This window comes from Scyliorhinus torazame, chromosome 12 (genome assembly GCF_047496885.1).
Source record: "Scyliorhinus torazame isolate Kashiwa2021f chromosome 12, sScyTor2.1, whole genome shotgun sequence".
NCBI lineage: Eukaryota > Metazoa > Chordata > Chondrichthyes > Carcharhiniformes > Scyliorhinidae > Scyliorhinus > Scyliorhinus torazame.
Genome location: NC_092718.1, coordinates 154,920,622 through 154,942,657, shown reverse-complemented (window position 1 = coordinate 154,942,657; position 22,036 = coordinate 154,920,622). Strand labels below are relative to the sequence as shown.

The window sequence follows — 22,036 nt, the reverse complement described above, 5'->3', positions numbered from 1 at the left end:
GCTGCCAATGGAGGAGTGATGAAAATCAGAGATACACAAGAGGTCTGAATGGGAGAAATAGAACAGATCGAAGGTTTGTACAAATGACAGGAGGTTACAGAGATAGGGGATGGTCAAGACCATGGGAGGATTTGAAATCAAAGATAATCACCCAGAATGAAGGACTTGGTCATGAGGCACAGTTGAGGACTTTGGATCTGTACTTGATGAAGTTTAGAAGGATGAGGGGGGATCTTATTGAAACTTACAGGATACTGCGAGGCCTGGATAGAGTGGATGTGGAGAGGATATTTCTACTCGTAGGAGAAACTAGAACCTGAGGGCACAGCCTTAGACTGAAGGGATGATTCTTTAAAACAGAGATGAGGAGGAACGTTTTCAGCCAGAGGGTGGTGAATCTGTGGAGCTCATTGTCGCAGAAGGCTGTTGAGGCCAAATCACTGAGTGTCTTTAAGCCAGAGAGGGATAGAATCTTGATGAGTAAGGGGATCAGGAGTTATGGGGAGAAGGCAGGAGAATGGGGATGAGAAACATATAAGCCATGAGCAAATGGCAGAGCAGACTCGATGGGCTGAATGGCCTAATTCTGCTCCTATGTCTTTTGGTCTTATGGTTATGGTCTTTTGATAATTTCTTCATGTAGACATTTTTAAAAAAATCAAAGCATTGCTTAATTTGGAACCAATGTAGGAGGGCAAGCAAAGGGACCCTGGATGAATGGCGCTTGCTGTGAGCTCAGATAAGGGCATCAGAATTTTAGATGAACTCAAGTTTATGGAGGGTGCGAGATAGAAGATAAACCCGGAGAGCATTGTTACTCAAAGCTTGCTAATTCCAAAGGCACGGATGAGAGCTTCAGCAGCAGATGAGCTGTGACCGGAGATGTGAAAGATGTGGCAGCAGGCTGTCTTGGTGATGGACAGGATATGGGCTGGGAAGCACGGCTCGATCAAGCAGAATGCTAAACATTGGTTATAACATGCATTTATTGGCAATTCCATCATGGGTCAGATATTTGTACTGAACTCATCAGCACGCCTGAATCTGATCCAATTCTTAAATAAATTCTTAAATGGATGTTTCCTCTCAGACTGAAATGTGGAAGTGTCAATAGCAGCTCAGTGTAACAGCAACAATACTGTTCATAGAATTTACAGTGCAGAAGAGACCATTCGACCCATTGAGTCTGCACCGGCCCTTGGAAAGAGCACCCTACCCAAGTCCACACCCCCACCCTCTCCCCGTAACTCAGTAACCCCAGGAAACCTTTTGGGACACTAAGGGCAATTTAGCATGGCCAATCCACCTAACCCGCACATCTTTGGACTGTGGGAGGAAACCGGAGCACCCAGAGGAAACCCACGCAGACACGGGGAGAAAGTGCAAACTCCACACAGACAGTGACCCAAGCCGGGAATCGAACCTGGGACCCTGGAGCTGTGAAGCAACTGTGCTAATCACTGTGGTACCATGCCCCACTTAACGTCCCATGTGGTTAACGTCCCACGTAAAACCCAATTATAAGCATTCTAAGTGTTGAAATTTGTCCATCGTTTTCCTTTCCCCTTCCCCTGAAAGACATAGTCCTTTCTGTTCAACAGATGCCAGCAATCCTTCCGCTCAGAAGCCTCCAACTGTACTGCCTCACTATTTATTTACTGCTCGCAGGTCGCTGCTGCCAAGGTGGCCCCAGGTAAATCCGTCTTTAGAGATGGTAATACCAAAGCTCAAGATTTCCTTCAAGGTGCCAACCGAGTACTTTAAGGTAAATGCAGCAAAAAGGGATCTTGACAAACGCAGTGAAATAGTAGTTTTTTTTTTTTAAGGGCAGCTTCTCACAGGCAGATACCCTTTGTTCTTCAATTATAGACATAGAATTTAGAGTGCAGAAGGAGGCCATTCGGCCCATCGAGTCTGCACCGGCTCTTGGAAAGACCACTCGACCCAAGGTCGACACCTCCGCCCTATCCCCATAACCCAGTAACCCCACCTAATCCCCATAACCCCACCCAATACTAAGTGCAATTTTGGACACTATGGGCAATTTAGCATGGCCAATCCACTTAACGCGCACATCTTTGGACTGTGGGAGGAAACTGGAGCACCCGGAGGAAACCCACGCACACACGGGGAGAATGTGCAGACTCCGCACAGACAGTGACCCAAGCCGGGAATCGAACCTGGGACCCTGGAGCTGTGAAGCAGGTCACTTCATATCCAAACACAAATTTCATCCCTTAAACCCGGAAGGTAAACTGTGAACTATGGAATATCACAGAATATTCCATTAGTGGAAATTAGCAAACTGCACTTGAGTGTGATAATTCTTTTTAACTTTCATTTTGATGCAGCAATGAACAACTCTCCAAATGAATTCAGGTTGTCAGAGTGGTTTGATGGGCAACTACAATCATCAATTACCAGGATCATGAAATCAAGCTGCCATTCTCCCGTAAGTGGATTACCGCTGCACAGAATTTACACACAAGATGCTACACAATTCCTCCAACTTATAAGGATAGTTCATCACCTCTCACCACCTTGGGCAGATGCACTGTCATCTCTTTTCTTTTAGGTGATTGGGTGACTGACAGCTTTAGAAAGAAATAATCACACATAACAGTCTCCAAACTACTGAGACATCCATAGATGTATGGCATTTGCCTCACATGACTGCCGTTAAAATGTAACTTGCTAAACTGCACAGCTACAGGAAAAGCAAAAAGCTTGGATGCCGTAAATGTGAAATAAAAACAGAAATGATCGGAAATACTGTGCAGCAACTTGGCTAATGTTTCAGGTTGATGACCTTTCGCCAGAGTTGGAAAGAATTAGAGATGTAACAGGCTTCAAGCGAGTTTCAAACAGGGGAAAGTGGAGGGGATTGTTGTGGGTGGAGATTGCACAGCTTTTCTTTTTGGTACAGGGCTTCCTGTTGCTTAGCTGGCCACGATTTTTTATGATGCTAGAGACAAGCTTGGAGATGTTGCTTCTGAGCCCTTAATGAGTTTCCAAGATGCTGAGGAATTGACACTCCATAGATTCCACACAATGATATGAAGGCTGCGAGTGGCCTCAGACTGCAGTTAATGAGCTCAGTGGTGGGATGATCACCATGATATTTCTGACTTCTTATTACAATAAAATCTTGCACTTATTTAGTGTCATCAATATAGCAGAGTGTACCCAAGATGCTTCACGGAGCTTGAATGGACAGAAACCGACATCAAGCAGAAGCAGGAGATATTTGAACAGATTTCCACAGTCCAAAGATGTGCAGGTTAGGTGCATTGGCCATGCTAAATTGCCCTTAGTGTCCAAAAAGGTTAGGTGTGGTTATTGGGATAGGGTGGAAGTAAGGGCTTAAGTGGGTTGGTGCAGACTCGATGGGCCGAATGGCCTCCTTCTGCACTGTATGTTCTATGTTATATGTTCTATAGCCAAATACTTGGTCAAAGAGGTCGGTCTTAAGGGAGGAGAGAGATGCAGAAGGAATTCCAAAGCTCGGGGTTTAGAAAGCTGAAGTCACAGCTGCCACTAGTGCAATGAAGGAAGCAGGGAATACACACGAGACCAAGAGTTGGAGAAATGGTGTGAAGTTGTATTGGACAGCGTCCAGCAACAGGCCAGTTGGTAGCTACCACAAAGACTCGGTCAGGACTTACTGAAACAAGTGTGCCATATTTCACATCTGAATACAAAGAGGGGGGCCGCTGTTCTTGCATCGTGTGGATTTACACACTCTGATTTAAAAAGAAACCCGGAATGCTGAGAGGGAGTACCGAAGGGAGAAAAACAAGGTCAGAAGTTTCTGCTGCGCTAAGCAGAGGAAAAAAAACATTTTTCACTGTCTGCTCCAGACAGAATGAGTAAGAGAAGACATTCTCTGATCAAGGGGACAGAACCTGGAGAAATGTAAGGACTTTGAAAGAGATGTCCTGCCATGGTTAGGGGGAGGGACGAGGAATCATTGGAGTCAGCCGTGCTGCTGGAGGTTCTGCAGGATTTAAACAAAGACTGAGGGAAAGGACCTTTGATGGTCACAGGACATTATGACTGCAAATGGGGGGACGAATGAGTCCACTGGAAGCTGGCAGCAATTTGGGTGGGTTCTGTAAAGACTGTAATCTTACGGAGTGTGCGCTGTAATGCAAAAATGAAATGTGGGGTTATGGGTCATGTTAAGATGCTAAGAAGGGTAATATTTTCATAGTTTAGAGCAGAGATTGCCTACAAAGTAATGTTGATGTTAGTTTGTTTGTGACATCATCAGTTTAAGCCTTGAAATTTTGTCACAGGATTCCTTTAAGGTGGTCATTGGAAATTCAGATTTTCTTTTTAAAAGTCACCTGTCTTTCCGAGGATTGTAACACCGGTCACTTATTAATTTGTGGAATATGGGATCTGGTTCTGCTCACTGGCGCTGCGTTCAGTAACACACTGACAGTGCCCTTCAAAAAAAAAATCAATTGATTGTAAATTACTTTGGAGTATCGTCAGGATGTGATAAAATGCTACATTAATGCTAGTGTTCTCTTTGTGCATATCCAAGCACCTTATGATAGTTATACTTTTCATTTCTGGCACTGCCAATAGGAACCACTAGTGCAGCAGCTCACTACACTGCAATTACGGATGGTCATTAAATGCTGGCTTCGCCAACAATCCCACATCCCATGAATGAATAAAAAATGTTTGATGCAGACCATAACATCTTATTCACTGTCCCTGCAGGTGTGGTATTTCTCCACTCTCATATTAACATACATGTAGCTCAGAGTTGAAAATCCAATTAGTAGTAATTAGGTGCTGTGGATCCACCCCCACTAGGGGTGAAAAGCCAGGATCCAACCTAATATCGCCAAACATAAATAGTTATGTTACTCACGGCAAATGCCTTCTCTACAATGTGCCTAGTTTCTTCCACATTTGCATAGGCCATCATAAATTCTCTCCTAAATCAAGTCAGCCCAATCAGCAAATTCAAGAGTGGTAATGAAAACACAATCTAATGAGAATTTATTACTTCAATACACTGTGTACTGATATTTTTTTCCGATTGTAACAACAGTGTAGTACGAAAATCTGATTCCCCACTTATTTTATTGGTAACTGTTTCACGTTGAATCTGCTTATTTGCATTAATATCTGTCTGGTTCTGACCTTTTACTCCACCTGCTGTACATGCATACTAAACAGCTTTTGCTATTAGTCTTTCCTCTTGCTATGCTAGCAAAAAAGTCAGTTTTTCTTGTAAGCAGGTTTCACGCTTGCCTGCTTGATTTTTCAATAATTTCACCTGACCTAATGTGTAGAACTATTGAAATTTACAGCATAGAGGAAGACCTTTCAGCCCATCATTTTGTACAAGCTCTTGGCTCAATGAAATCCAAAACTATCACTGCTTCACCCTCTCTGCACAGCCCTGCATCAAATATTTATCCGTTTTCAGAAAAATACAACGGCCTGCCTCAAACACTCCCTCTGGCAAAGTATTCCTTGCTCCAATAACCATCTTTGATAATTTAAAATCAATAGCCGCTTTGTCACTGACTCCCAAATAGCAGAAGTCGTCTTTCCTCAGTCACTCTTCCAAAATTCTAGTTTTAAAAATTCTATTAAATCGCCTCATCACTTTTTCTGCTTCAGTTGAAATAGTCCCAGTATCCCAGGTTTCTCTTTAAAACTATAGTTTACTAGCTTCAGCCTCTTGAATCTATATTATAAGCTCTCCAAGGCTTTAATGTTTTGTTTTCTACGAAGCAACACATAAAATTACACCCAATACTCCTGAAGTAGCAATTGTTTTGTCACTAGTCTTGTACTCTATGTCACCACTTATAAAGATTAAAATCCTGTTGACCAGTTTATGTACTTTGTGTACTGGTATTTGCATTGTCAGGAAATTACACAATAGTAGTCCCAGCTCAAGGTAATAGGTAAGCTAAGGGACTTAAGACTCACAAATCCTTTAGTGGCATATTGCCTAGGATGTTAAAAGAGACTAAAGAGGAAAAAAAATGGGACTTTGGCTTCCATCAGGAGCGAATTATTGAGCACAGCTGAAGTTCTGAAGGACTGCAAGCATGTGGTATTTAAACAGTGCACCACATCTACTCAGTCAACTCAGCCTCACACATGAAAACCATTCCAAAAGGTAAACTGGAGCAACACTTCAGTGGCAATAACCTTAAAAGGAAACAACCAAAAGATTCCACTTGACAAAGATCCTCAATGACTTTGAGTATGTGATAATAATCTAGGAAATTGAACTTTCCATACTACATATTAATTTCGTCTCTCAATAAATCTTTTGGCAAATTAGCATTTTGCTGTTCTCTTTTGACAGCAATTCTCTTACTGGAGGAACTAATTTTAATGTTTTTTGAAACAGTTCAAGAAATTTGAATTGTTATGTTTCTTGTTCCTCCAATTTTATTGCTTTAGGTCCCAGTTATTTCTAGACACCAGCAAACTTCCCAACTGTCCCAGGACAAAGGTTTGTTAACAAGCCGATGAACCAATGTCCATTTTTCACCAGGAGCCACTGGGTAATGATCAGACGTGGAAACCATGGTCGATTTCCACCTCCTTGTCAGCCCAGGGACCCCAAAGCCAATTACAGTCGCTCTGTTGCCAATGACTAGAAAAAGCAAATACAGTACAAAGCAGGAATTAAATCAGAAACGTCCCAGTCCTACATGTGTCATCGACTGCTACAATTCACCTCTAATTCAGTAAGTGAAAGTGATCTTTTAAACACAGTGAGGTGAGGTACTCCTGTGGAAATTATGATGGGCTGGACTTTGCTGTGAAAACCTGACATGCACAATTAAACGTAGAAACCTGGAGGTTGCTGTCTGAGATGTAACATTCTGCTGTAAGCTTCCCGAAGACAGCATGATGCCATCGGATTCACTATTTAAACATTTTGAATGGCACAATGTAGCTGGACTTACCACATAAAAATGGTTTAAACTCATCAGAAAGAGCCAATTTAAGCACCCTTTCAATGGTGTTCTAGGTCTTAATTACAATTAAACAACATTTCTGACACATTAAATTAACTGTTAAAAGCGTGGAATCTCATTCCTACAGCTTTTCATAGTTGATAGAGACTTAAAAAATAACAAAAATGTTTTTTGTCCTTTTATCTCCTCTCCTTCAATCTAATCTTTCTTTCCTTCTCGCCTCATTTCCTGTTCTGCACTTGATCTGACACCGAATTCAATATTCTAACTTAGATTTCTTGGTTCAAACCCTTCGCTACTCATTGCCAATCCTTCAGTCTGTCTGTTTGAGGAGATACTGTTATGTCCCCCGTTCTTATAACACCCCGATGCTCTGTGAAGGGTGCAGTGTCTTTGGATGTTAGGTTGACTGCAACTTGCCAAAACATGAAAAGTTAACGTGCAAGTGCGAAGGTTAAACAACCATCCATTTACCCCCTCACAGTAAAATCTGACTCAATATAATTTACAAGTGCCTAAAAGTGCTTACCTTCATAGAGTTCCTTCCTCCCATGCTCTGAAACAACAAGGTATTGGATGTGTAATTCTGGCATATGAGAAAGAGTTTGGAGCCCTGGGTCACTGTCTGTGTGGAGTTTGCACATTCTCCCAGTGTCTGGGTGGGTTTCACCCCCACAACCCAAAGGTGTGCAGGTTAGGTGGATTGGCCACGCTAAATTGCCCCTTAATTAGAAAAAAATAATTAGGCACTCTAAATTTATTTAAAAAATGAGAGTTTGGAGGAAATTGTTTCTACATGAACACTGGGATCTTTATGTATGGTCATAAATTGGCCCCAGGGAGTTTTTTTTACGATGAATAGTTTTTCTCTATAACACTTCCCTGACAATTAAAAAAACTGATTTTTAAAATCACAAGTGCTGGAATTCCATACCGAATCCTTTCAAGTGAGAGTTGCTATGGAAACCAGCATCCTCTGGTTTGAGCATGTACACTCCAAACAACTCTTCTACTCTGTTCTTTGAAAATGTCACTCCCGATCAGGCAGAAATGTTGCAGTGATTTATAAACTGCTAAGCCAGGATTAGAAAATAAGAAAAATACATTTATTTAATTTTTTTTCAGCGCAAAAAGCCAGACACTTTTAGGACTGATGACAACACTCATAATACTAAGGCTAATGAATAAACCAGTGATTTACTGACTCGCATTAAGTATTTCAATCAAGTTAATGTTAGCTCACCCTGTGATCCAGTGGGTAAAGGCTGCTCTGACAATGAATCAACTGATCATAGTGGGCCTCAGCATCCGAAGGTTTGTAAACTGGGAATGGGCTGATGGAAACAGCTAGCATCCAATTACCTGTGTGGACAGGACTTGTGTGTGAATGTTACCGAGGATATGTCTGGGATTGGATTTACTGTCCTTCATGGTAGAATGACCAGCTGACAGTCACCGTCTAAACTCTCATGAGGAACGCTTAATATCTTGAAAATATTGGGGGGCACATAGTGCTGATGGGATCATCATAGCTCAGCAACATGAACGGCAGGAGATGGGAGAACAGACTGCTGGTAATTAAAGTAATTACATCATTTCAACACCTTCACAAAGAGATAGAGCGAGAGAGAGGAGTTTCATAATGTACACAGCGATCTTGGCTTGAATACAAGTGAAAGGGAGTGAAATGTAAGCTTTCACGAATTAAGAGCTTGTATGTAAAAGAAGCCGGTCATAATTGACAATAGAGGAAAAGCTGCTGTATTTAATTGTACTTTTTTGCCCAACAAGCTTGCTGGTTAGATGGAAGCCCATGGAACAGCGGTCAGCACTGTTGCTTCACCAGGAACCCGGGTTCGATTCCCGGCTTGGGTCACTGTCTGTGCGGAGTCTGCACGTTCTCCCAGTGTCTGTGTGGGTTTCCCTCCGGGCGCTCCGGTTTCCTCCCACAGTCCAAAGATGTGCGGGTTAGGTGGATTGGTGTCCTAAATTGCCCTGTAGTGTCCCAAGGTTAGGTGGGGTTGCTGGGCTACGGGGATAGGGTGGAGGTGTGGCCTTAGGTAGGGTGCTCTTTCAGGGGCCGGTGTAGACTCGATGGGCCGAATGGCCTCCTTCGGCACAGTAAATTCTATGAAGGGGAAAGTAATGGCATGCATACAACTTGGCTCAGTGTGACAGCATAGTGGTGGATGGATGTTTTCCAGACTGGGAGGTGGCTTGCAATAGTGTTCTACAAGGGTTACTTTTGGGTTCATTGCTCTGTGCAATTCTTGTAAACCACCGACACTCGGATGCAGAAGCCGCAGTTTAAATTTAGCAGGTAGTGTAAAATTGGCAAAGCAGTCGGCTGTGATGTGAATAGTTGTAGGCTTCAGGCTGCATGAGTAGGATAACGAAATGGGTAGAGCATGGGAGCTGCAGCTCAATGCACAGACATGTGAAGTGATACACTTTGGACGGACTAACATGGAAAGACATTAGGCAATAAATGGTATGATTCTGTAGGTATGGATGAGCAAATGGTAACATTACTCTTCTTTTAGCTCAATTATTTCAGGTTTTTAAATTTTAAAAAAATGTTTTTCATATGCTCAAAATGTAAAATCTGAAATGATTGATCTAGAAGAATAATGTTACCATCAATTTCATTGGACCAGAAATGCTAGAGAGTGAGATAAGAACAGCAACAAATGTGATAGAAATTCGAAAAGCAGCTGAAGTAGATGCGAGTTGATTAAAAACATAGCATCAATGTTTACTGAGCTGTGCAAATATATTTACTAATCCGGAGAGTGGCCAGAGGATACATGCAGACAATAAAGATCACCTTAAGAATGAAGCGAAAGGTAACCGGTATATTCTAACTTTCATCCAGTTAGTTTGACTGTCCACGTGTTGAGAGTTGTAACAAATAGTGTGGGTGAGAAGGTACAGAATTATATTGGAGATGACCAGTTTGGATTCCGGGGACTAACAGCGATGAGAGAAGCAAACAACATCATAAAATAAATGAGTGAACACAGTGAGTTACTAATGAGTTTGTTTGTGAATTTTGGAAAGTCTTGGATTGGGTTGAGTGGAGTAAGATCCTGACAATGCAAAAAGACATTGAAGTAGACTGGACAAGTAGATGACTCAGGAGAGAAATAGACAACTCAGGAGAAATCTGTACATGGGAATAAACAGCATTAGTGAGAATAGACAATGGGGAATGGGAACCATGGGCTGGATTCTCCGAGCCTCCGCGCCGCAATCGTGTTCTGCCGGGGGCGGAGAATGGCCGTTTACCTGGACATCAGGACCGGCTCCGCTCAAGCGATTCTCCGCCATTGACAGAGGCCCACCCCACGATTCTCCGTGCGAAACCGGCCAAGTTCCCGACGCCGTGGTTCTAACACATATCGGCCATTGGGAACTTCGGGTGGTGGCGGCGAACTCAGTCCGCGGCCACCCTGGTGGGTGGTGGGGGGGGGGGTCGATCACTGGGGGGGGCCTCATGAACAACCAGGGGAGCGATCGGGAGGCAGGGATCCGCGGGCGCGCGCGATCTTGGGGGGGCCTACATTCTGCATGACGGTCGGCGGTTCGAGTCCGCCATGTCACACGGGACGACGGCCACAGGACGCCGGCGTGCGCATGAGCGGACTTCCGACCGGAAGTGCGGGGCCCCGTATCCGCAGCCAGAGCTGCGAGAAGCACACTGGGGCCCTGCCAGCCCTCTGCAGCTAGGAGAATCGCTCAGGACTTTCTTAAAGAAAGTCCAGAGTGAAACGCCAGCGTCACATAGCCCCATTTTTGGAGAATCCAGCCCCATGTGCGCCTGGAAGAGGAGCTTGACAAGAGTGTTGTTTATCACCAATCCTCTTCAATGATTAAAGAAATGAGAGGGCAGCACGGTGGCGCAGTGGGTTAGCCCTGATGCCTCACGGCCAAGGTCCCAGGTTCGATCCCGGTCTGGGTCACTGTCCGTGTGGAGTTTGCACATTCTCCCCATGTTTGTGTGGGTTTCACCCCCACAACCCAAAGATGTGCAGGTTAGGTGGATTGGCCACGCTAAATTGCCCCTTAATTGGAAAAAATGAATTGGTACTCTAAATTTATTTAAAAAGGGAAATGTTTGAGGACACAGAATCTGCCATTAAGATTTTCCGTGGGGGCGGGGGAAGGGATGGATAACATCAGGTACAGTTGCAGATGACAAAGCACAGAATTATTACAAGAACTAACAGCAGGCACGAACTATGGAACAAAAGTGAACTTTGGCAAAATCAAGTGATGCTTGTCGCAAACTCACCAAGAAATATTCACATTTCCATGGAAGGAAGAAAACTAGAACAATTGCAAAAATTCAGGGATTTAGGAAACAATATCTGCAGATGGAAGATGCAACAAAGAAATAAGAACAAGGATCGCAATGGGAAAGGTTGCATTTAGTAAGAGGAGACAGTCGCTAACCAGGAAACTAAATAAACATCTAATGTGGTTAACATTAACTGCCCTCTGAAGTGGCCACTCAGTTGTATTAAGTCGCCCCAAAGAAAACAAAAAGGAATGAAATCGGACGGACCAACGGGCATCAACCTAGGCACCAGAAACAACAGCAAACTCAGCTATGTTGACCCCTGCAAAGTCCTCCTTACTAACATCTGGGGGCTTGTGTGAAAATTAGGAGAGCTGTCTTACAGCAACAGCCAGACATGTTCAAACACACGGAATCACATCTTGCCGATAATGTCCCAAACATCACCATCATTATTCCTGGGTATGTCCTGTGGTGGCGGCACAGTGATATTAAATCGGGAGGGTTCCTCAATATCGACTCTGGACCTCATGAAGTCTCATGGCATCAAGTCAAATTTGGGCAAGGAAATTATCAGATGATCATATATGGGGGAATGGTACATGGTAATCAATACTCCACAATGTTGAACAACATCTGGAGAAAGTACTGAGGGTGGCAAGAGTGTAAATGTACTCCGGGTGGGGGGATTTCAATTTCCATTACCAAGAGTAGCTCGGTAGTACCACCACAGACCGAGCCAGCCGGTCGCAAAGGGCATGACTGCTAGACTGGAACTGTGGCAAGTGGTTAAGGAACCAAGAAAAACATATTTGACCTCATCCTCACCAACCTGCCTGCCGCAAATGCATCTCTCCATGATAGTTTGAGTAGGAGTGACCACCGCATGATACTTGTGGAGACAAAGTTCCATCTTCACATTGAGGATGCCTGCCACCATATTGTGTGGCACAATCTCCATGCAAAATGGGATAGACATTGAACAGATCTAGTAACTGAAGATGGGGCATCCATGAGGTGCTGTGGGCCAAGAGCAGCAGCAGAATTGTACTCAACCACAATCTGTAATCTCATGGCCTGTCATATCCCCCACTCTACCATTATCACCAAGCCAGTAAATCAATCCTGATTCAATAAAGAGTGCAGGAGGGCATGCCAGCAGCAACACCAGGCATACCGAAAAATGTGGTGTCAACCTGGTGAAGCTACAACACAGGACTATTTGTGTGCTAGCATAAGCAGCAAATAAGAGAGAGAGCTAAGCAATCCCATAACCAACAGGTCAGATCTAAGCTTTTCAGTCCTGTCACATCCAGCTGTGAATGGTAGTGGACAATTAAACAACTCATTGGAGGTGAGGAGAGAGTGACTGCCCTTGACAGCATTTGAGGCTGTACTTGACGGAATATGGCATTAAGGAACCCTAGCAAAACTGGAGTCAATGGGAATCAGGCAGGAAACCCGCTGCTGGTTGTGTCATACTTGGCACAAAGGAAGATGGTTGAGGTGGTTGGAGGTCAGTCATCTCTGACCCAGGAGGACATCGCTGCAGGAGTTCCTTGGGGTAATGTTCTAGGCCCAACGATCTTCAGCTGCTTCATCAATGACCTCCCTTCCACCATAAAGTCAAAAGTGGGACGTTCGCTGATGACTGTACAATGTTCAGCACCTCCTCAGATTCGCGACTCCTCAGATACTGAAGCAGACCATGTCCAAATACAGCAAGATCTGGACAAGATTGGCGCGGGTTCAATTCCTGTACCAGCTGAGAATTCTGAATTCTCTCTCTGTGTACACGAACAGGTGTCGGAATGTGGCGACTAGGGGCTTTTCACAGTAACTTCATTGCAGTGTTAATGTAAGCCTACTTGTGACAATAAAGATTATTTATTTTTTTATTTTAAGATCCAGGCTTGGGCTGGACGGCTTGCAAATTGAAGTTATTGGAAAATGATAAGACTGGCACAGGTGAGAGAGAAATGGAGAAGACTTTGAGCGCAGGACCTGCCTTCAAGCAGAATGTACATGATGTTGAAGTGAACAGAAATAACATGGGTGTGCAAATACATGAGGAATGTATGTATATGCACACATATACATGTGTGTGCATATACATGTATAAGGTGGTTAAAAATTGACATGGATTACTTGGATTATCAATAGAGAAACAGATCATGCCAGAATATTATAAATCACTGGTTAGACCTCAGTTAATATACTGTGGCCGTTCTGGGCACCACAAATTGAGAAAGATGTTGGCCTTAGAAAATGTGACAGAGGAGGTTTACCTGGATGTTACCAAGGATGAGGAATTTCAGTCATGAGGAACAGTTGGAAAACTCATGTTTCTTCCCTTGAAACAGAGCAGGTTAAGTGGTGATGTAACAGAGGTTTTCTGAGATGCTGAGCAGTTTTGATTGAGCTGAGGGAGAACAATGATTTCTTCTTGCTCATGGTAAATAATAGAGGTCACAGATTCAAACTAACTGGCCAAGGGGAGATGAGGAGAATATAGTTCATTCAGAATTGTCAGACTCTGGAATGCTTCACCAGAAAAGTTAGTGGAAACCGATTCCATAAATAATTTTAAAAAGGGAGTTGGACAGGTACTTGGAGATGAGAAACCTGCAAGTTCAAGGCATGATTGCTCTTTCAAAGAACCAGCACAACAGGTGAAACAATCCAATTCTATGGTTCTATGCTATGCTTGGAACTCAAAGAGGAGGGTTTACTTTGTAACCTACTAATGACTGTAGTAGGCTCAGGGATACATATAATTTAGGGGCGGCAGTGGCGTAGTGGTATTGTTGCTGGATGAGTAATCCAAAGACCCAGGGTAATGCTCTGTGGACCCGGTTCAAATCTCACCAAGGCAGATGGTGAAATTTGAATTCAATAAAAATCTGGAATTAAAAGTCCAATGATAACCATGTCACAAAAACCTATCTGGTTCACTAATGGCCTTTAGGGAAGGACATCTGCCATCCTTACCTGTTATGGCATAGATGTGACTCCAGACCCACAGCAATGTGTTTGAATCTTAAATGCCCTCAGGTTTCAGCAATCAATGAATATATTCAAATGAATATATGAACAAATATATACATATCATTTTTAAATGCCTTAAATCTTCCAATAATATCCCTTCGGTCTTCATAATTAATTTAATTTATGCAACACATTTATGAAGAAACCAGTTGGTTTAAGTTGTGGATGAGTCCAAAAACTTAGGGCCATAATTACAAGGCACTCACCTACAACATTCCCTTGGGAAAATGCCATTCAGGAATTTAACAAGTCATACACAAGAGCAATTGCAAGAACAAAAAGAACGAAGAACAAAGAAAAGTACAGCACAGGAACAGGCCCTTCGGCCCTCCAAGCCCTTGCCGACCATGCTGCCCGTCTAAACTAAAATCTTCTACACTTCCTGCGTCCGTATTCCCATCCTATTCATGTATTTGTCAAGGTGCCCCTTAAATGTCACTATCGTCCCTGCTTCCACCACCTCCTCCGGCAGAGAGTTCCAGGCACCCACTACCCTCTGTGTAAAAAACTTACCTCGACATCTCCTCTAAACCTTGCCCCTCGCACCTTAAACCTATGCCCCCTAGTAATTGACCCCTCTACACTGAGGTGCCTCTCATAATTTTGTAGACCACTATCAGGTCGCCCCTCAACCTCCGTCGTTCCAGTGAGAACAAACTTAGTTTATTCAACCGCTCCTCATAGCTAATGCCCTCCATACCAGGCAACATTCTGGTAAATCTCTTCTGCACCCTCTCTAAAGCCTCCACATCCTTCTGGGAGTGTGGCGACCAGAATTGAACACTATACTCCAAGTGTGGCCTAACGAAGGTTCTATACAGCTGCAACATGACTTGCCAATTCTTATACTCAATGCGCCGGCCGATGAAGGCAAGCATGCCGTATGCCTTCTTGACTAACATCTCCACCTGTGTTGCCCCTTTCAGTGACCTGTGGACCTGTACACTTAGATCTCTCTGACTTTCAATACTCTTTTGAGGGTTCTCAAGAGTAAATTGCCTTTAGATACATACATGTGTGACTGTGTGGTAATCCTAAAGGGACCGCATAGAGAAGGGGAATTAGTGGCAGTGTTGGTGAACAATAAATCCAACAAGGGAGTCAGGAGAAACAAGACTGGTTAGAATGTACAACTCGCTACCACAAGGAGCAGCTGAGGAAAGTAGCACACAGGCATCGAGGGGAAAGCTAAATAGGTTCACAAGGCGGAAAGGAATTGCAGAATTTGTTGATAGAATGAGATGAAGTCAGGTGGGAGGAGGATCATGTGGAGCATTAACACCCGCATAGACCAGCTGGACTGCATAGCATGTCTCTGTGCTGTAATTACTATGCAAGTTGAATAAGTGGAAGCTGGGTGGGTTTAATGGTGCTCTATGGTCCTCAGCGGATGTGTTCCAGTGCAGCTGGATTCCACGAGAGTCCTAATCACGCTGTCATTGTGTGATGTTGGTTTATAATCGTTTGGACTTCAACACACTCTTTGAATGAGGTTTTGGAGAAAAACAGCTCCAGTAATTAGAATGCGATATAATAATATCTCTAATGCACCAAAAATACTCCCCAAATCATTTTGAATGGCGTTAGTAGTAAAAATCTGACAACTGCAGCCAAAGAAAAAAATACCAAGCACAATGTATAATTCCCAACTATCCTATGCAGAAATGAACACTGAAGGTTTCATCGTGACAATCAGCACCCACACTTTAATTAGGTTCTATGCAACCAGTATTCTGGTACTTTGAAATGACTGTGTTGGTAAATAAGGGTTGAAATCCCCAATTGTATTAAGAGGGTTGAAAATTTGACCCTCAGTCTGTGCTAAATTACCTGATCACAATAAATACAAAGATACCAGTGCTATAATTGATCAGAGTGCCTCGGCTAAGAAGACCAGGGTTCCATTCCGAATCGCTATCCAGTGACATCTGCAGGACACTACAACTAAAAGACAGGCTCAGGCTTATAATGGTCCTAACTGTTGAATAATCTGCAAACAGAATTTGAGCAAGGTGCGACAGAATAAGCAATGTCCATCGGATGATTTCCCAGCAAAAGATGAAGGGAAAGAAGAGATGAAAGATTTCTACAAGGCATGATAAATATGAGATTTCTCAGCACTTACACTCTCTTGCCTCCAATTTCTGTTGTTCTCCTGATTACCCACCAAACTTCCAGTGAAACCCCTGGAGAAATGGCGTGAACTGCCACAGGATTGAAAAAAGTCTCAAAGTAACAAATTACATCCTGCCTAACTATGACAGTGATAAACTATCCTACGCTGTTCTTTGCAATCGGTCTGCAGCATAGAAACGTAGAAAATAGGAGGCCATTCAGCCCTTCAAGCCTTCATTATCATCATGGCTGATCATCCAACTCAATAGCCTACTCTGCCTTCCCCCCCATATCCTTTGATCCCCTTTGACCCAAGAGCTATATCTAACTGCTTCTTGAAAACATACAATGTTTTGGCCTCAACTACTTCCTGTGGTAATGAATTCCACAGGCCAACCACTCTCTGGATGAAGAAATTTCTCCTCAGCTCTGTCCTAAATTGTCTACCCAGTATCCTCAGACCGTGACTCAGGTTCTGGGCACCCCCATCATGAGAAACACACTTCTTGCATCTACCCTATCTAGTACTGTTAGAATTCTGTAGGCTTCTGTGAGAACCCTTGCTCATTCTTCTGAACTCCACCGAATACAATCCGAACTGACTCAATCTCTCCTCATACGTTCGTCCTGCCATCCCAGGAATCAGTCTGGTAAACCACCGCCGCACTCAGCCTGCTGCACATGTACCTTCAGCGACTGGTGTACGAGGACACCCAGATCTCGCTCCTAATTTATGGCCATTCAGCTTTTAACAACAGTTGACCACATCACCCTCCTCCAAAATCTCATCCTCATCAACAAGATGGGTTATAACTTCCATGCCCTGGTTCCATTCTCAGCTACCCAGATGTAGCTAATAAATCAGCTGTGATGGCTTCCCTTCCTGCTCCAGCACTGTTACCCCAGAATCCCCCCTACGATCTATCCTTGGCCTCCTATTTCTTATCCACATGCTGCCCTTCGGTGGCATTATTCTAAAAAAAGTCATGTTCCAAAACTGACGACACACAAATCAATAAATGAAAGACCTGCATTTCTATAGTGCACTTAACCACCGCCAGATAGCTCAAAGTACTTTACAGTTGATCTCCACACCACATTCTGCCACCCCTTGGCTGCTTCGACGATTTGACATCAATTATTTGATGAGCAGGAATTTCTACCAACTAACCATTGGGAAAGTCCAAGGATTGTCTTCAGTTCCCGCCAACAACTTTCCACTTTCCCCGTTAACTGAGGCTCGCTTAGACAGTCAGCCTCAATAAAAGCTCCTGGCTATGCCCACCCCAGTTCATTGAAAGCGACACGGTGGCACAGTGGTTAGCACTGCTGCCCCACCTCGACAGGGACCCGGGATTTGATTCCGACCTCGGGTGACTGTGTGGAGTTTGCACATTCTTCCCATGTCTGCGTGGGTTTCCTCCGGGTGCTCCGGTTCCCTCCCATAGTGCAAAGATGTGCAGGTTAGGTGGATTGGATATGCTAAATTGTCCCTAGGTGGGATTATAAGGATGGGATGGGGATTGGGCCTATCTTGGGGTGCTCTTTCAGAGGGTCGGTGCAGACCCGATGGGCTGTATGGCGTCTTTCTACACTGTAGGGATTCTATGATTGCTGAAACCATCATCCATGCTTCTGTTATCTGTGAACGTGGTTATTCTAATGCTCTCCTGACAGACCTCCCATCTTTCACCCTTTCATCTTTAATTCATTCATGAGATGGACTTTGCTGGCAAGGCCAGGATTTATTGCTCATTCCTAATTGTCCTTGAGGTGGTAGTGAGCCTCCGCTGCAGTCTGTGGGGTGAAGATACTCCCATGGTGTTGATGGGGAGGAAGTGCCAGAGATTTGATACAGGGACAAGGAAGGAATGGCAATATATTTTAAGTTAGGATGGCGTGACAGGGAACTTGCAGGTGCTGGTATTCCCATCCATCTGCTGCTCTTGTTCTTGTAGAGGTCGCTGGTTTAGAAGGTACTGTTGGAGGAGCCTTGGTGAGTTGCTGCGGTGCATCATGTAGATGGGACACACACTGCAGAAACGGTGGGCCGCTGGAGGAGGGAATGAATATTGAAGGTGGTGGATGCAGTAACAATCAAACGCGGCTGCTTTGTTCCCCATGGTGATGAGCTTTGAGTGTTGTTATGCATGGTATCCTGTACCTGACTAGATGGTGGAAAGGCTTTGGGAAATCATGAGGTGAAACACATGCCACAGAATGCCTGACTTCTGATCTACTCTGGTAGCCTCACTATTTGTATATGGCTGGAGCAGTTAAGTTTCTGGTCAATGGCGACCAATTGTTGATGCTTGGCGATGCAGCAATAGTTAGTGCTGTTCAATGTTGGGAGGTGGGCGGAGGAGGGTGGTTAGACTTCCTTATGTTATGGGCCAGGGTTTAGAGAACCCCAAAGCGTATCATGGAGTTCACCTGACCCACAACTTTTACTAGATTGTGGTATGGGGAGCACATGGCCCGCTCTACAGGTGTGGTACAGCAGAAATGGAAAAGTATTTTTTAAAGCAAAACAATGTTTATTCTATGAACTCAAGTGAACCTTTTTAAAGCATACAGTGAACATCTTAGCAACCATTAATTCAAATACAACCCCCAAAGACTACAACACTAAGTAAACCGTTAAGCTTTCCTTTTTAACATCCATATGACTGAAAAACAAAACCTTTATCAGACGCGCATCAGGTTAAAGTCACTACTGAAAACATTTATAATTCTGAATTCACCAAATGATCAAGAGATAGTCTTTAGATGGTAGAGAGAACAGCAGTACACCTGCTTAGTCTGGCTTCAGCTCCAACACTGAAAACGAAACTAAAACACACCCTGCAGCCTGCTCAAAAACGAAAGTAAAAAACTGACAGACAGCCCAGCTCCACCCACTCTCTGACATCAGGGATGCAACAGGAGCATCGGTGTGGTCCCCGATCAGGGGTAACCACCGGTTTGTCCCGGGGAAGATGGACGGGGGGTTCCAAGGCTGGCATCGGACGGGGATTAGAAGAATGGGGGACCTGTTCATTGACGGGACATTTGCGAGCCTAGGGGCACTGGAGGAGAAGTTTGAGTTACCCCTGGGAAATGCCTTTAGATACATGCAGGTGAGGACTTTTGTGAGACGACAGGTGAGGGAATTCCCGTTGCTCCCGGCACAAGAAGTTCAAGATAGGGTGATCTCGGGGATATGGGTCGGGGAGGGCAAGGTGTCGGAAATACACCAAGAGATGAAAGAAGAGGGGGAAGCGCTAGTAGAAGAGTTGAAAGGTAAATGGGAGGAGGAGCTGGGGGAGAAGATTGAGGAAGGGCTATGGGCTGACGCCCTGGGTAGGGTTAATACCTCCTCCTCGTGTGCCAGGCTCAGTCTGATACAATTTAAGGTGGTCCACAGAGCGCATTTGACGAGGGCGAGGCTGAGTAGGTTCTTTGGGGTAGAGGATAGATGTGAAAGATGTTCAGGGAGTCTGGCGAACCATGTCCATATGTTTTGGTCATGCCCGGCATTGCAGGGGTACTGGAGAGGAGTGGCGGGAGTAATATCCCAGGTGGTGAAAGTCCGGGTCAAGCCAAGCTGGGGGCTAGCAATATTTGGAGTAGTGGATGAGCCGGGAGTACAGGAGGCGAAAGAGGCCGGCATTCTGGCCTTTGCGTCCCTAGTAGCCCGGCGAAGGGTCTTGCTATTGTGGAAGGAGGTGAAGCCCCCTAGCCTGGAGGCCTGGATAAACGACATGGCGGGGTTCATAAAATTGGAGAGGATTAACTTTGCTTTGAGAGGGTCTGCGCAGGGGTTCTACAGGCGGTGGCAACTGTTCCTAGAATATCTCGCGGAGCGTTAGAGGAAGGTCGGTCAACAGCAGCAGCAACCCTGGGGGGGGGGGGGGGGGGTGGAAACGAGATTGTTTGAGGGGATGGACGAGCGGGAGATGGCATGGAGGGTGGGGAGAAATGGCACGTGCGGCCGAGAGCCAGTGTATAAAGCTATGTAACTATACCATCTTGCCATGTATATATCTTGCTTAGGGTGATTTTGCGTTATTCTGTTACGGGGGGGTTATTGTTTGCAAGGGGAGAAATTTTTGTTAAAAACCTTTAATAAAAATATTTTTTTTTAAAATAAAAATTACTGTGCTCACTGACCATTTTAGCTCCCAATCCATCAACACTTCATTCTCTTTGTTGTTTTCAGATCCCTCCATGGACTCCTACCTCCCTATCTCTAAAGTCCCCCTGTCCTCACCCTCTGAAATCCCAATGCCTGTTCCATTTTATTCTCTTGCTCCTCCCTTTATTATAGTTGCTCCATCTTAGGTGGCCATGATTTCATCTGCCTCAGCCTAAATTCTGGAATTCCCTCCCTAGCCTCTCGGCTTTTCTCTCCTTTAAAACTACCTTTATGACCAAGCTTTTAGTCATCTGCTGCGATATCGTCTTATGAAGCTCAGTATCAAATTTTGTTTGATAATGTTCCTGTTTTGGGCGGTTTTACATGTGTAAGGTGCTATATTAATGCTAGCTGTTGTTGCGGTAAAAAGGCATTAACGTTTCTCCAAGGTTTCTGTCAAACCTATTGACCTTGTCTTCATCTCCGCTCTTACACTGTGTAAAGGGTCTTCTTCCCAAATATCCATTTTAAAATTAAAATTGTTCTGAATGCTGCCATTAAATCAGCTCCATATAACATGCCGAAAAATAATAGTTCAGTTGTCTATTATGTAAGTGATATGTGAATTATCTCTCTCCAAATTAAGTCCATTTTACACAAAGCACAGCAACTTGAAGAACTTGACAAAATAAAAAATATATATATTTTCTTTATATATATATTCCAAACTCTAAAAATACGGAACATTCGTAAAGCCTGGCACTGCAAGTTTGTTTGACAAGCCCCATTAAGTATTCAGTATTACATGCAAAATTATATAATTAAATGTTGGCATTTTTGCTACAGCCCATCAGGTTCAACCGGACAGATTTTTAATGTCTTCCAGAAGCACAAAGCAGTAATTAAAATGCATTGCGAAGGCTGCTCCCCTACACACAGTCGCAGTTGATGTTTAGCTTAGAGTAAACCTGATTTGCTTGTACATGAATCCAGTCAGGGCAGCTGAGAGAATGCCAATTTCTGTCTGGAGAATTACCAATATAAATTCCAGGGATCCTTCTTTTGTGCATGTAACTTTTCGTACATGTCGTATTTTTCTGCGGCCGAGGGAACGTACACAGTACGTACATAGTAGACAAAAGAATAAACAGAGAACATTGACAAATGGTACATCGACAAACAGTGAATGGTTACAGTGCGGAACAAAGGGCCAAACAAAGCAAATACATGAGCAAGAGCAGCATGAATGGTGTTCTTACAGGGAATAGATCAGTCCGAGGGGGTGTCGTTGAGGAGTCTTGGCGCTGTGGGGAAGAAACTGTTCCTATGTCTGGAAGTGCGGGTCTTCAGACTTCTAGACCGTCTGCCTGATGGAAGGGTTTGGAAGAAGGCAATGGCTGGGCGGGAGGGGCCTCTGATAATGCTGTCTGCCTTCCTGAGGCAGCGGAGGTGTATACAGAATTAATGTGGGGGTGGCAAGCTTGT

The 22,036-nt window shown here is 44.1% G+C and overlaps 1 protein-coding gene across 4 annotated transcripts in view; it reads right to left on the bottom strand.

The window, feature by feature from the left end:
- The window catches only part of ap2b1 (adaptor related protein complex 2 subunit beta 1), a 399,172-nt gene that overhangs the window by 5,583 nt on the left and 371,553 nt on the right, over nucleotides 1–22,036 (bottom strand). The window lies entirely within an intron of this gene.